This window comes from Poecile atricapillus, chromosome 7 (assembly GCF_030490865.1).
Source record: "Poecile atricapillus isolate bPoeAtr1 chromosome 7, bPoeAtr1.hap1, whole genome shotgun sequence".
Taxonomy (NCBI): domain Eukaryota; kingdom Metazoa; phylum Chordata; class Aves; order Passeriformes; family Paridae; genus Poecile; species Poecile atricapillus.
The window spans coordinates 5,467,600-5,483,171 of NC_081255.1; positions in this window are offsets into that span (position 1 = coordinate 5,467,600).

Genomic DNA, 15,572 nt, shown 5'->3' on the forward strand with positions numbered 1-15,572 from the left:
TGTTTTATGACACTCATTGGCCACATTTGATGACAAAAATAGGTAGATTGAGTTCTACATTGAATCACAAACCACCAAATTCAAGATATTCAAGAAGTGTCCAAGGCCAGGTTGGATAGGACAGTTTTCAGTAGTTAATTCCAATTTTGAGGTTAATTCCAATTTTAATTTGCTAATCCAGATTTTTAAGCAGTTAGTTCAAATTTTTGCAACTTGAATTGCAAGTCTGTGAGAGTGGGATGTGTAAGGACTCTGCCACCAACACAGTGATAAAGAAGGGTTGTTTTTTGCTAAAAGGAATTCAGATTTTGTAGATTTTTCTAGTGCTGTGGAGTCCATCATTGATTTAATACAGTGGCTGAAGTTCAACCAGTTAATATCTCAGTGAGTGTATACTGAAAATTGGAGGATTTTTTGGGTTCTAGACACCTCTAGCATTATGTTAAATTCTCTAGCTATGGTAACATTTTTAATGAGATTATCAGCTTTGTGATTTCCTACAGTGTTTCATAAGCTAGAGATCATTTATTCAGGTATTTAATAATTCACATTGTGTAACTTTCCTTTTCTACTGTTGAATTCCTTTATTTCTGCGACAAGACATCTTTCAAAATATATTTTTGAGAGGATTTAAATGTTCTTTTTTTGGTTTTCAATCAATTTGAAAATATTTTAATCTGGAGTTTGCCACAAGTAAGCATGCACTTCTAGCTCATGTGAAAGAGGTTTTCCAAAGAGTGTGCCTAGAGCAGACTGACATTTCATGAGTGATGATTGTCTGGTTTATTTGGGCATTTTTATGCTACTGACACATGTCAAATAAAATCAGAGGTTTTTCTATCTTTACAGCTATTCTTGGAAAAAAAATAGAACCAAAAACCCACCTCCCAGATTTCCTAGTTACAGTTTTCCATCTACATATTTTGTAGATGCATTCTGCACTTGTTTTGACAGTATAAGATTTCATGTTTTTAAATTTGAGTATTTTCTGGAGTCCAGTGCTGCACTTACAGTGTCATCTAAAATTGTGTGACCCCTTGAATGTTAAAACTTAACTTTAGCTTATGAATTCCCTCTGATTTCTTTAAGTAATTCCCAATAAATTTAACATGACTTCTTGCCAAGATAAGACCAGCAGCATTTGCTCCTTGCATTTGGTTTGTTATTGGATATTAATGAATATCTTTATTGTTGTCTCCCCCAGACAATTCTATAGTATTATTAAAATACAATATCACCTGTTTCACTGATGTGTTTTCTTGTAGTTCTACTGAAGAAGAAATATATTAGCTCCTCTATTTTTCTTTATTTCATTATACTTTTTGTAAATTACTGTTGTTCTTCTGAGAAAACTTTTAATCCAGAAACAAGTTCAATAACAAGTCTTACCTTTGTTCTCTCAAGCACTGCTTAATTTCCAACACTGTAAAAGCATAAAGCTTATTATTATTTAGTGCAGATAGAGATAATGCCTTGTGTTCCTTTCCTTTTATTTTACTGGAAATGAAAATTCAGGTGAGTGTGGACTTTACCATATTTCTGAACTCACTCAGGTATGAATCAAAGGGACACCTTAATTTTACAGTATTGTACTGAATCAGCTCTGTAAATACAAAAAAAACCCACACAGGTACACAGGAAAAGCAGGACCCAGCCCTCCAAAGAACATTTGGAGTCTTCCACCCCAACATCTCCAGATCTCCTGAGTGAGTGCACAGGAGGGAGCAGGAGTTACCCTGTAATAATGCAGATAGAGGTTTGAGATGCTTTGAACAGCAATTGCAAGTACTCCAAAGGAGCCCTCAAACTCCCTAATTCCCAAATTCCAGAAGATAGAGATGTTTATGCTTCTTTGGGAAACAATCTGTAAGTTTAAAATCAAGCTGAGTTTCCTTCATAATTAGGTCCATGTGACAATTGGTTTAAGCACAAAGGCTGCTCAGCCAAGGAGGGTGAGGAGGGATGAAGTGAAGAAGGGCAGAAAGTTGGTTGTGAGGCAGGAGTGTCAGTTCTTACAGAGCTAAAAAACTTTTCTCTTTTCATATCCTTAAAGCCATAGCTAGAAAGCCATAGCTCTGCTCCCACCCTGCTTTTCCATGGCCCTCTGCTGTGGGACATCACAGCCACATCACAGCCACATCACAGCCACCCCTTCCTCCTAAGCCAGTGGCATTTTGATTTATCAGTTCTGCATTAGCCCTTTACAAAAAAACACCTTGCTCATGTGATGCATGGGGAAAAAAGAAAAAAAGCAAAATGGTAATTTGAACCTGATGTCTTCAATTTCTAATGCACCACTTATTCTCTTGGGCTTAATTTTGGTAGGAAAATCTTGCCCAAACCTTCAGGGAGAACACCCTGGCCTAATTATTTTTGCCAACTGAAGCTATAGCTTTTCATCTCTGCCTTAATAAGGAAATTATGAAGAACTAGTTAACAGCTTTAAAAATCTGTAGAAAAGGATCTCTTGACTGAACTGAGAGATTTTGTGTAAATTTTTCCTCTTTCTAACATGTACTTCTGCAGCAAATGAAGGTAGTAAGAGTATGGCTGTTAGATTTTTTTTAAGGAGACAGGTGGTCTTTATAGTGGTCTGTGCAAATTACTATGGATGACATGGATGAGAATCCAAATTTTTCACTTCTCTTTGCAGATGTGTACTCAACCAGCCCTGTTCTATTATGTATTATAATGGCTCTGAAATACATTGTCTTGGGAGGTGTCCCTTTTAGGTTACACTGCTTCAACATGGAATTCATTTGGTGGTAAAACAGAAGAAACAGTAGGACTATTAAGCATGAAAAACATGGAGTCTTAATTACCACAGAACTTTCTTTTACTGACTTAATTTCCAAGTGCACAACTTTTGTTTAAGAGCAGAAGAAAAACACTGATGTAAAGTAATACTGTCTTATATTTATATCATCCTTCTGGAATTCAGTGTACATTGAAATTTTATAAAATCATTCACCTTTCAGTGTAGGAGCACATCTGCTGAAATAGCTTCAGAACAACACAGAACAGAACATGACTAATGTTGGGGCTCTTTGGAAATTATATGCTTTAGAGCAAAATTAATTAGGATTGTCTTCCTTGGTCCCTGGCTCTTCACGTGTTTAGGTACAACAGTGTGTAAAGAGATACTCCCACTTATCAGCTATTTCTACTTAGTGCCTTTCTCCCTCTTCTTTTTGGGAGGATCCAGAGGGGAGGAGTGGATAATTGTTATTTTTATAGCCAGGAATTTTTTTCTACCTCTCCTCCTCCTCCCCCAATTGCTGCAGGGCTGCTGGAAGGGACTTTCAAGCATCATCTCCTTAGTTATCCCACATCCTTCCTTCTTTGCTCAACAGAAGCTTTGCTACCATAGCAGTGTTTCTCCCAGTTTTGGTTTGTAGTTTTTTTTTAATATCTCTGCTTGTTGAGTCACTCCTGGTCAAAGCTTGTGAAAGAATTATTACATTTCTCACTTACATTAATGTAATGTTCATTATAAGATGCTCCTTTTCAAGCCAAATGGTTTTCTCTAGCAGGCTGTGTGCAAACTTTGCAGATCTATTTTTCAGGCAAAACAGAAGAACTTTTTATTAATTTTTGGTTTTAATTTATTTTTCTTTTGGGGAGGGGAGGGAAAGTTTTAAATTAACCACCAAACAGAAAAGCCCATAGGAGCTAAGCATAAATTACTAATCTACTGGTTTCTAAGAATTGCATTTTGTAGGCAATTTGTTGAGAGGCCTTTGAGAATTTTGTTATTTATAAGAATGTTACATTTCATTTATATTTTATGCAGACATTAAAAAAATATATTCCCAGTTGTCAAAAAGGAAAAAAAAATCATAAACCAAACAGCACACCCACTCCCACTCCCCTAGGCAACTTATGGTAATAGTATCTTGTGTATTCCTTAATTTTAATACAAATCTACTGAAAACTGCTTGGATTGCCACCTCAGAGCTGGTATTCTAACCTTAGTGAATTTACAAAGATTAGGGTAGTTAGATATTTTTTCTGGAAGAGAGAGTTTGTTTCATTACTGTATGTTGGGTTTGGATTCATTGTTTTGGTGGTTTTTTATATTTTGGTTTATAACACAGGCTGCCACCAGAATTCTGCACTTTTAGCTTTGCTCTCAATATCTAATATTTCTCATGTTTATATACATATACCAATAAGAGCTTTTTAAAATAGAATAATAGGAAATAATAATGGGAAAAGCAGTCTTTGCAGCCTCTCTGCTGAAGGTTTTAAGGTCTTTGATGCTTGTAGATCTTAATGCACAGCTAAGGCAGTGCCCTGAGCTCAGTGGGATGGATTAAATTCCTTCCCAGCTGTCCCTGTGCTGCTTTGCACTTGTGCCAGGGCTCACCACCCTCCCAGGGGAGGATTTCTTCCCCATATCCCATCCAACCCTTCCCTCTGCCAGTCCAAGGCCGTTGTCCCTTGTCCCGTCTCTACAGCTAAAAAGCACCAACAAATTCTGCTCCTCCAAGGGCTGGGTCTGCAGGCTGGTAGGAAAAATCTCTGCTTGTTCACGTTCATTTAATATCTGCCCTGCTCCATTCCCAAGTGACAGCAAACAGGACAGAGAAAAGGCACTTCCAAACCTGTTTGAATTGTTGTTTGGGGGTTTCTTCCTTTAATTTCTGTAAGTTCTTTAACTGCTGGGCATTTTTCTGCTTTTGTTGGAGAGCACCAAGTAGGAATTTCCAAACCTTCTCTATAAAAATGAGCAATTCTATTCCTCACATGACCTCACTAAGGAAGATTCTTTCCTCAATTAAGCATTTATCACTTCAGAAACCGTACCACAAATATCTATTTAAATGACAGAGCAGACTCTGCAGATCATCAGGGAGGGAACCATCAAGTAAGAAATATTGTTCTCCCTCTAAATACCAAAGGGTTGCCTTCTGTGCAAGGTAAGCAGTGACAATATCAGGGAAAACAGTACTTTTCTAGAACTTGTAAAAGCACACAAGTTATTAGAACCTTTGGGAATTATCAGGATGCTAGGGTAGGAATTGTGTGGTCCCATAATTCCATCTGGAGGCTACCAGAAATTCCCCAAGGGTGAGCAGAGCTAATGTAGGTCTTGGCATTCAGTCCCAATAAAGACTTGATTGGAGTTTAGTTTGCCTGTTTGCCCTGTAGGTCAGATATTCCACCAGCTGATTTCTCCTTTTCACTCTTTTGTTATCTAAGAGATGAAATTTATCTTAGGGCACAAAAATAAATCCCGGCACGGCTGATCTGCAGTGACACAGTGGCACGGCTGCCAATGGGAGTTAAAAGAATTAATCTCCTTCTGTGTCAGTTTGAACACAGCAATAGATATCACAGCTCCAAATAATCCTATTTTTTCAGCTGATGAGTCTTTCCTGAATGAGATCAATCAGATATGAGCTGTATTCACATAAAACACTGCACTGGCTTGGATTCTGGCTTTGATGATGGACTTCTTTTATTGATTTCTTTTTAGGAAAGACCTTTAGAATATTTCAGAAGATTAGCAAAACCTTTCAGTCTTCATAATTTTGTACTTATGTGTTTAGTGTAAACATATAATGTTGCATAATTTACAAAGGGAAATTTCAACATTGTCCTTGACTCCACAAGGAAAGTTTGAAACCAGCCATTTGAAATAGGATGGTGATAAATAGGGTAAAGATGGTGAAAGTCTATGAAAATATTTTAAAGGTAGGTTATTGCAGTCATTGAGTGAAGGTATGTGTTAAATTTGATGGCACATCTTTGAAAGTCCACTAAAGGACTTAAGCCCAGTGGGGCATTTTCTAATTTTTATTTTTTATTAAAACAAAAATAAAACCAAAAACAGACAAACAAAAAAAAAAAACCCAAACCAAAACCCAAAACAAACATACAAACAACTCTTTTTGGTCTGTATAAAGGGGATTCAGTTTTCCTGCAGGTCTGCTTTAGCTCTGGCAGAGAACTGCCTCCTGCTTGATGTCCGTGTGTGACTCGGTGTCACATTTGTACTCGAGGTCGTGCTGGCACAGTAGCAAAACATCAATCATGTATTTCCACCCTGGGGTCTCAGACACACTTGATATTCACCCTCAGAAATGTTACACACAGCCCCTGTCCTTCCAATGAATGCACAAACCAGAACTTTCTGAAATGACCTGACGCAAGGAAGGAGAACAAAATCAGATCTGTTTAGGATTTTGGAGTCCTTTACTCGGCATTGGTGGAATTCCTGCTGTTCCAAAAGTGTGCATGTGCTCAATGGAAACAGGAAAGCAAGGCAGTTTCTTAAATTAGCTTCTGGGAAACAAGAATTCATCAGGAATGCAAGTTAATTTGGTGTTAGGAATAATAGAAATCATCACATTCAGAGGTGTCTGGATGAGAGTTCAGAGTAGAGCAAAACTCACACAGGCTGTCTGTTGGCATTGATAGAACCAACAACCATTCCTCATTTTATATCCATCATGCCACACGTCATTTCTTTTCAAATCAAACCATATTTATTTAGGAAATACTTTTCTTCCAGAGACTGCAGAATGGCTACTGTGCTGCATAAATACCTAAGGAAAATATCTTTGAATCTGTTAGTAGAAATACTTCAGGCAAAGAACCGGGTGTTGTGCTGTCCTGAAGCAGAGGGGGAGCAGGTTTGGTTTATTAACTGTGTGTTTAGATTTCTGTCATTTATTTACTGTAAATTTCACAGACTCACAGATCATTTAGGCTGGAAAAGCCCTGTGAGATCATCAGCTCCAATCTTCCCCCCAGCACTGCCGAGGCCACCACTAACCCATGTCCCCAAGTGCCACAGTCACAGGTCCCTCAAGTCCCCCCAGGGATGGGGACTCCACAATTTGCTCCAACAAGTCTCTGGTATTAAAGTGTTAAAGCTGTCCTCTGTCCATTCCAAAGTGGATTTTCTTTCCAAGTTCTTATAGCACACTTCCATTTCCTTGAACATTTTTTTGTCCAATATTATCTGAACAATCTGAATTAGAGGTCTGATGCTTTCCTACTCTTGTGGCTTGAATAAATATTTGTATTTAAAAAAAAAGAATTTTAAATTGCAGTGTACAGCATATTAAGCCAAGCTATAATCTTTAGCAAAAGTTGGCTGCTACAGGGTAAAAAAGAAATCATTCAATTTGAAATTGCAAAAGGTAGAAGTTGGCATTTTGAAGGAATTTCTTGTCTGGAGAAAAATGACTTATGACATTGATTCATCACAGAAAACTGAAATGCTTTTGAAAAACTCATTTAAACTTAAATTATGAAGACCAGACTTTCAGAGATAAATCCACATTCTGTAGAGAATAAGCTTAAATGTGATATTTTCTCCACAAATGTCTTGTTACAAGTGTGATATTAAAGTCTGAGTGTGTCTCCTGGTCTATTAACTTGTAATGGTTATGTGAACCTATGTCATTGCATCCTGCTGGTCATATCATGATTATTCCATGAACACTTTCTAAATATTTACAAAGTCTATAGTTGTCATTTTGTTGTTTTTTTTTTTTTTTATTATAATTTTTTTTTCAGGGAGGGAAAAAAAAAAAAGAAAGGAGGAAAAGAGAAGGACAGCTCTGACATTGATACATGAGCATTCCAAACAGGCAGAGCCTACTGAGAGTGCCTGTCATGTCTCTGCTCATTGTCCCAACACTGAGAGTGGAAGGACACATCATAAATCCCAATGAGGAGGATCTGGAGAGCAGGAGAATAATTTCTGCCCAGACTGACGTGGCAACAGGGTTATTTGGAGACCAGGACTAAAAATGGCAAGAATGGACAAAATTTACTGATGTGTTAACATCAGGAAAAATTGATTCTTCCAGAAGTAATTTTGTTTGTAAAGCAATTTTTACTGGAATCACACTCAAAATAGTAGTGAAGGTATTTTTAAAATGTGGAATTAATTTCTCAGCAGGTTTGCAGATGACACCAGGCTGTGGCTGACAATCCTGAAGGGTGGGATGCAATCCAGTGGAATATTGCAATAGGAAAAGGGGTAATGGTCTGAAACTAAAAGAGAGTTAATTAAGATTGGATATAAGGAAAAGGTTCTTTATAATGAGGTTGTTAACACTTTGGAAGAGGTTTTTCCAGGGAAGCTATGGCTGCCCCATCCCTGGAACCATTCAGTGCCAGGATGGACAGGGCTCTGAGCACCCTGGTCTAGTGGAAGCTTGTCCTGTTCACCACACACTGCAGGAGGGTTGGAATGAGGCCTTTAAAGGTCCCTTCTAACACAAACTATTTTGTGATTAAATGATATATTTTTAACAAGGTTATCTTGGCATTGTCATAAAATCTCTGTTTAAAAGAATGATATAAAGTGAAATTTTCTATTTGATTTGACACTGTAGCAACTTTTTTTGTAGCCTTACACTCTTCCCTTTATCTAAAACAAATCCCTTACTTTCCTTCTAATTTCCATTCTTGACCTGTCCATTAAGCTTTAAAAGAGACAGAGAAACAGTTTCAAACACAATTGGATGGCAAATTGTATTGCCAAAGGAAAATTTGCAGCAAAGAAAATTCCCTTTTAAAAGATTTAATCATTATTTGTGAATGGAAATACATAGCACCAAGACTTTCCTGAATCAAACACATGAATTTCATAAATCCAGGGCTAAACTGATGTACATTTCTGTAGGACTGGTATCTTCTGGTTTGGGACTCAGGAGCAGTCATGGACAAAGTCCTGACATTTGGAAGTCCTTGATCAGATTCCTGAGTTTGACTTGGACTTATATATGGAAGAATCTAGAGCTGTGAGATAAAGTGACCAACATCAGAACATAGGTCCCAGTGTGGGAGTCTTATGGAAAGCCTGGTGTCTCAAAACTCTGTAAATATCAATTTTTTGCAGTGCTCAGTGGGGAGATGGTCTGAAATTAGCAGGAATGACTTGAGAAGAAAGGATTTAAGATTAAATCAGTAAAAATGTCCGGGATTTTCTCGTGCCTTGAACTAGTTTTATTTGCTAAATTGCATCCTAAATAAAATTTCAAAAACTGGAATGTTGTGTTTCAACCAAGCCTGTCTTCATGTGTCTTCTGAAAATAGCTACAGCAAAAACCCAAACTTGTGGGACCTGACCTGATTACACAGACATCAATAGCACTTTTTAGGTGCCTCAAATGGAAACAGATTTCAGCCTTAGGTGGGGCAGATCTGCAAAGCAGCAAATGCCATAAATTCCTTGAGGTCTCTCATCGGAACAGACTGTAAGGATGATGCTTTGAGAGAAGCACTTCAGTGAAATTTTTTTAAAGGTTGAACATGTTTTCTAACAAAGTAATTAATGTCCTTGAAAAGAAGAAGCCCTAAACCCCCATTTATATGCAGTCAATTACCTCAGGCAATATATCGTGTAAACACTGGAGATAAACACTGCTCCTCACTTACAGGAACTGGGACTTGCTCTTCTAAAATTGTTTTACAGCTGGCTGTTTGCATGATCTCAGAATCTTTAGGTGCACTTCTGAGGCCAAAAAAGGACTGGGTTTTATCTTTGGATTTGCAAAATAAAACCCCTCTAGGAAGAGCTCCATACTTTACCTCTCTATTCCTGTAGTGCTCTTAACCAAAGGGGAAATCCAGGTACGAGGAGAGGAATTTTCTGTCCTTTGGAGAGAGTGAGAAGGAAATCTGCATAAGCTGTATCACCAGTTGGACTTGTTGTGACAGTTCCTGATAATTAATGTCTCTGCAGAACAGGGATCAACAGGCTGTAAACTTCAGAGATAATCACATCTGTGTGAATTTCAATTTCTAGGGGAGCAGTTGATAATTAATGCTCCTAATAAGCATGAGCAGCTCAGTGAAAGAACAGAGTTTATATTTACAAACAACTTTTTTGTCAGAAAGACTCCCAGCCCTGCTCATGAACAATATCAGCACCTACAAACTGTAGCCAACACTGATGGAGAGAAAGTCTTCTATAGTTCAAACTCTATTCTCTAAAGCATGCTTTCATTGTTTATTTCTCTAACTGCTTTTTCCAACTGCATTTAATTAGCATTGGAAATTAATCACTTCGGAGCTTAAATACTTAAAAGCCAATATGGTTCAGTGGGAACCATTTGTTCGTCACAGTAGATAAATGAACACAACCTTGGGAAGCAAATTGATGTGTTCCTTTAGCATGTTTTGCACTGATTTGATGACTGAAATGGCAGATAGGCACAGGCCCCAGTTTTGGACAGTGAGATTGTGAAGCTCAGGGGGCTTCTGTGACGCTTGTGGCAATGCCAATACTTCCCAGCCCTCACCTAAATAACAACAAACCATAGTTTATCTGTCTCCATTCACACTGAGTCTTACCCCATTCCTTCAGGTAATGTGCTTTATAACTCACTGATTTCATTTATGTATTTATTTATTTATCCATCCTCACGTCTGGCAGTGTCCAAGGCCAGTTTGGAGGGGGCTTGAGGCACCCTGGGATAGTGGAAGCTGTCCCTGCTCATGGCAGGGTTTGGAATGAGATGAGCCTTAAGGTCCCTTCCAGCTCCAACCATTCTGTAATTCTATGGTTTTTAATAGTGCTTCTGAGTATAATCTTTAAATTTCTCAGCTCTTATGGCTGGGTGAAAGGGATCAGCTACATTTTAGGAAATTTTGTTTTCAATACTTATGAAAGGAAAAAGAACCATTGTGTCCTCTCTGAAATGCAGCAGAGTTGCATAATACCTCCTTTCCCTTTTTGTCTTGACAGTTTCTTCAAGCTACTATTCCAAGAGCTGGTATTTTTGATTTTTCTAATTACTGCTTGTGCCACTCTGTGTTGTGCCATTTGAGGAGCTTGAATCCTGTTCTTTCTTGATGCTGAAACCAATTGTTTTAACCACAATTCAAGGCTTTAGATCTATTTCTTAAAGTAGTGGAATTTTCCTTCAGGAGCAGTTGAACAAAAGCTGGATATTTTGTATCTAATTCAGGAAATATTTGGCACATCCCATTTACTTTAGGAAGATTATTTCCATGGAGACTGAAAAGGTACTGGTTCCTTGAGGAAGAAGGCACAAAACATCATTTGTAAATCAAAGTCTTCTGCAAATGTAAACAGAAATCATCTCTTATGTTTATTGAGCAAAACCTATTAGAGGGTTTCAACTAATCTCCTCGGGAGCTCAGTCCTTTGGAAAAATGCTTTTCTTTTAAGTGTCTGAAGTGGTCAATAACAGTTGGATACACTTTGGGAGACTCACTTGATGCACAACCCTTGCTCCCAATCCCAAGATAAGCCGAATGCGTTGTTCTGTGATTTCCTTTGTACAATTGCTCATCACTCTGTGAAAGAGTATTAAATAAAAAGAAGATTTTTAATGCATCAGAGCCTGCTAATCAGAGCTGCTTTATTACATTTTGGTGGAGTAAGTGTGCTAATGACAGCATAATGTGTTTGCACTGCAATGTGATTTCACTGCAGTTTGTTTGAAAGCCTAATTGTGCCCAGCTGCCTGGGTTTGTGTGATGGACAGCTGATACTCGGCATCTCCCTGCTAATGCAGGGTCCGGGAGGGACTTGGGCTGGATTGTTTACTCCAATTTAGCTCCAACAAAAGGGACTGTGCCATCAGCAGCCGCTGTTACACCTAATGAATTGCTGCTGGGATTTTGCTTTGTGTGACAATTAAATGCTGGATGAGCGTGAGCCAGCGTCAGGTTTGTGGAACATTTGTTATGCACAGTAAAGAAGAGTGCATTATTAATTGTATTTCATGTTTATGGGGCTTCTGTTGTGTGGGGATCTCAATCACGCTTGGAAATTTCGAGGTATTCATGGTCAGCAGGACACTGAAGGGAAACTGAGAGGCCCTGGAAATGGCTATTTAAATTTATGCAGTGGAATCTAAAACCAGATGTGGGTATCCTAAGATCAGACTCCTGCTTCCAACACCAAACATATTTCCAGAGCTTGGAAAATTCCAGGCTTCATGCCAAGGACTAAGCTTCTGGTTAAGCTGAGTCACCAGACTTAGTCTGATAATAATGAAATGTGACAATACCCCGTGTCATGTGGAAATACAGTGAAAATAAAACTGTAGGTAATTTTTCTTTAGTATTATGTGATTTCCAAAGGATAAGGAATTCTTCCCTAGCCCAGGGACAGACTCCTGCAGTACCTGTCAGGTTAGCTGTGGACACACATTAGGATACAGACACGTGCTGAGAGGTTCAAACGCCTGGGTTTGAGCGTTGGTTCTACCTCTTTTCTCAAAGAACCAGATCCACCTGCCTGCTGAAGCACAACTTCTCCTAGAGGGGTAACTTAATCATCATTTAAGGATGAGCAACAATTCAGAGCCACGTAAAGAAACGCAAATGTAAAACAAACCAGATAAACTTGGATGTATCAGTCTGTGCTTCCAAAACTTCTACTAGAGAAACAATTTGGGTTGGAACTAAATGACCCTTAATGTCCCTTTCCAGCCCAAACCATGCTGGGATTCTGTGATTGATTCTAATTGCTCAGAAATACTGGATTGGTACAGAGCTACCTGAAAATGCAGCCCATAAAAGTTAAAGGAAATAATAATGATAATCACTGTATATTCAGTTGCTGATTTGACCTGGTACAACTTTGAGGAAAGAGATAGAAACAGAAAAGTTTCAGTGCTGAAGTACTGGGCAGAACTGCTGCTAAGATATCATTAGACAAGACCTTGATAAGAGCTGCCCATCTCCAGCTGACTGAATGATTCTGGTTCAGAGCCCATCCCAACAGTGGACAAACTTTGCACTTTCTGCAACACCTTCAGGAGGAGATCACAGTGTAAGAGAAACCTCTAAAGCAACTAATAACTGGATTTAAATATGGGGCAATCAAAGGTCAGCTCTATGATGAGCAAAGACACGTCTTGCTTATGCTAATACAGAAAGTCAGAATTATTAAACAAAATCTGTCCTTGGAGGGGTGGGATCAGCACAGCTGGGGGCCAGTGGAGCTGTTGAGATGCTTTGTACTCGGGCTGTAAGCACTGTGAGAAGCAAGGGAGCCACCAGGCAGGGCATGAGAGGCCCAGACCAGAGTTCTGTGGGTCTAAACCTTGCTTGGTGAGTCCTGCCTGTGTTTGTGTGTTTCAGGGAATGTAACCTGCTGCCTTGCTATTCAATTTTTAGATTTTTTTGGTCACTGACTGACACGGTCTGTTCCCGCTGCCACCCACCCCAGCGACTTCCTGATGGCACTGAAGGGATGGTGAAAACAGGAGTGATTCCTGCTGCTCAGGGGAATTGCAGCTGTGCTGACACTGGATAACAGGGATGGAGGGACTTCTGCTCCAATCTGAGTATTCAATATAAATTTGATTGTCAGGGGACTGGACACACATTGAAAGCGATGTGTAAATCAACAGCACAAGAGGGAACAGCCTCAGGCTGTGCCAGGGGAGGCTCAGTTTGGACATCAGGAGGAATTTCTCCCTGGAAAGACAGGATGAAATCCATCTTTCCTGGAAAGAAAGATATCAGGCATTTGAAGGGGCTGCCCATGGAGGTCTGGAGTCCCCAAACCTGGAGGTGTCCGAGGAAGGTCTGGATGTGGCACTCAGAGCCTGGGACAAGGTGGGGATCAGTCACAGCTTAGACTCAATGGTCCTGGAGGGCTTTTCCTACCTCAATGATTCTGGGATTCTAGGAAATAACTCATTAACTCTTTTTGTATCAATCATGACAGTTTTACAAACAGTATTAATTCACTTCTCAGGCCTGCACAGGACTGGAAGTTTTCCCTCAGATTTTGGTCTCAATGCAAATTTGTCGCTCTGTGGGGCCAGTTCTGAAGCTCCTTCCAAAACTAAGAGAGGTCCACCCATTAACCCAAATCAGATCCCTTTCTGACTCCCCGTGGCTCCAGAAGATCTCTATTTAAGATTCTGCTTTCAAACAATCAGTTCATGGTTGTTATTCTCACATGTAAGTCTTGTGATGTAAATGAGAACTGTCTCTATCTACCTGTGTATCTGAGTTTCCTTTTTTGCATATTCTAATTGATTAGGTTGAAAATAAATGAGAGTGTTCTATTTGCTTAGGCAGAACTGGGCATATTAATTCACTTATTCTATAGCACCGCTAAATAACGATGGTTTACTTCTCATTTGCATAGGGAAATATTCAAGCAGCTTTTGGCTACCAATGAACACTCTGGGAAGCAGTTGAAAATGGTCAGTAAAGCAATTTTTTTTCTTACTGACGTTTCAAGTGTCACAAGCAAGCAGTAATATTTACTGAAATTCAGCTTTAGTGCTGAAGAAAGACGTGCAAGACCTGCTTCGTTCCTGTACCTTTTAAAACACTGGCTCTTTGTTCCTTTGTCCTGGCTACGTGTGACATTTTCTTTTTAAAGCTGAAACATGGGAAGGCAAATGTCCCCTGCAGACCCTGGACTAGTCAAAGAGCTGTCTTCTTTTTGTTGTTTCTTCCGGAAACACTGCTTTGAAAGAAATCACTGTTGTAGAACCAATTAGGTTCTTTAGGTGGATCATTTCTCAGTCACTGGAATAATGAATTCCCATTTGCTCAAAGGGTTGCATTCACCCTTCAGTGGCTAAACAAACAGGAATTCATTGCCACAGCTAGGCAACCAAAATTACTTATGCATTCTTTTCAGAATCTTTCTTTTTTCATCTTTATTCAATTCACCATAAAGATTATTGTTTAATGAGGGGGAAGTTCAATTGGAGCCAAACGAAAAGGCACAAGCCTTCTAAGCCAGAGTATATTTTTCAGAAGTGGCTTATTTGTCAGGCTCTTTCAAATCTGCATTTGGGGTGGATTTCTTTGTTAGTCAAACCACTAATGGAAAATTCGTTTTCTGGCCTTTTACAGGATTTCAGTTTACTGGACACAGAAAGATGAAATAGTGCTCCTCAAAACTAATAATGGAAATTATATATTAAATATACATAATATAAGATATTGCATTACCTATTATATATAAATTATATATAATAATATAAAGTATAGTTTAAAGGTGTTCACAGGATGAATCACCACTCTGGGTCATCAAACCTTTCTGCTTTTTCCCATTGTATGTTGATAATAACAAAATTATCTACTATATCTGCTTTGATTTATGGGGGTAAAAAAACCTTATGGCTATGACAGGGTTAATTGAATCATAATCAGTCTTCTTCTGGAAATCAGATTTACGCCTGAAGTGGTCATCTGACCATCTGTAATAGCTGGCTAAATGCTCAAATGAAAATGTAATTGTGGTGTTTGCTTCTTTTCAGCTTGTTATTTCTCCATATCATTTAGGAGTCAAAGTTCAGGGAAGATGCAGTTACCAGAAAGATCACTTTATAACATTTGTGTCTTTTGCATCTACCTCACAGCTGAACTTCACAGTAAATTCAGTTAGGGAGAGGAGCTACAGAAAACACAGCAAATTGTATTTGTTTTCTAATAAAGGTCAGCCGAGTCTTGAAAATTATGAAAAATAACTCTCTGTATACGTTTTTGTATGGTTTGATATTGTGTTTCACTCTTTGTAATTTAAAAATGTGTTTAGATCATTGTAGTAAATCAAGCTCACAGGGACTTTAGTCCCATTTTCCAGTCAGCCT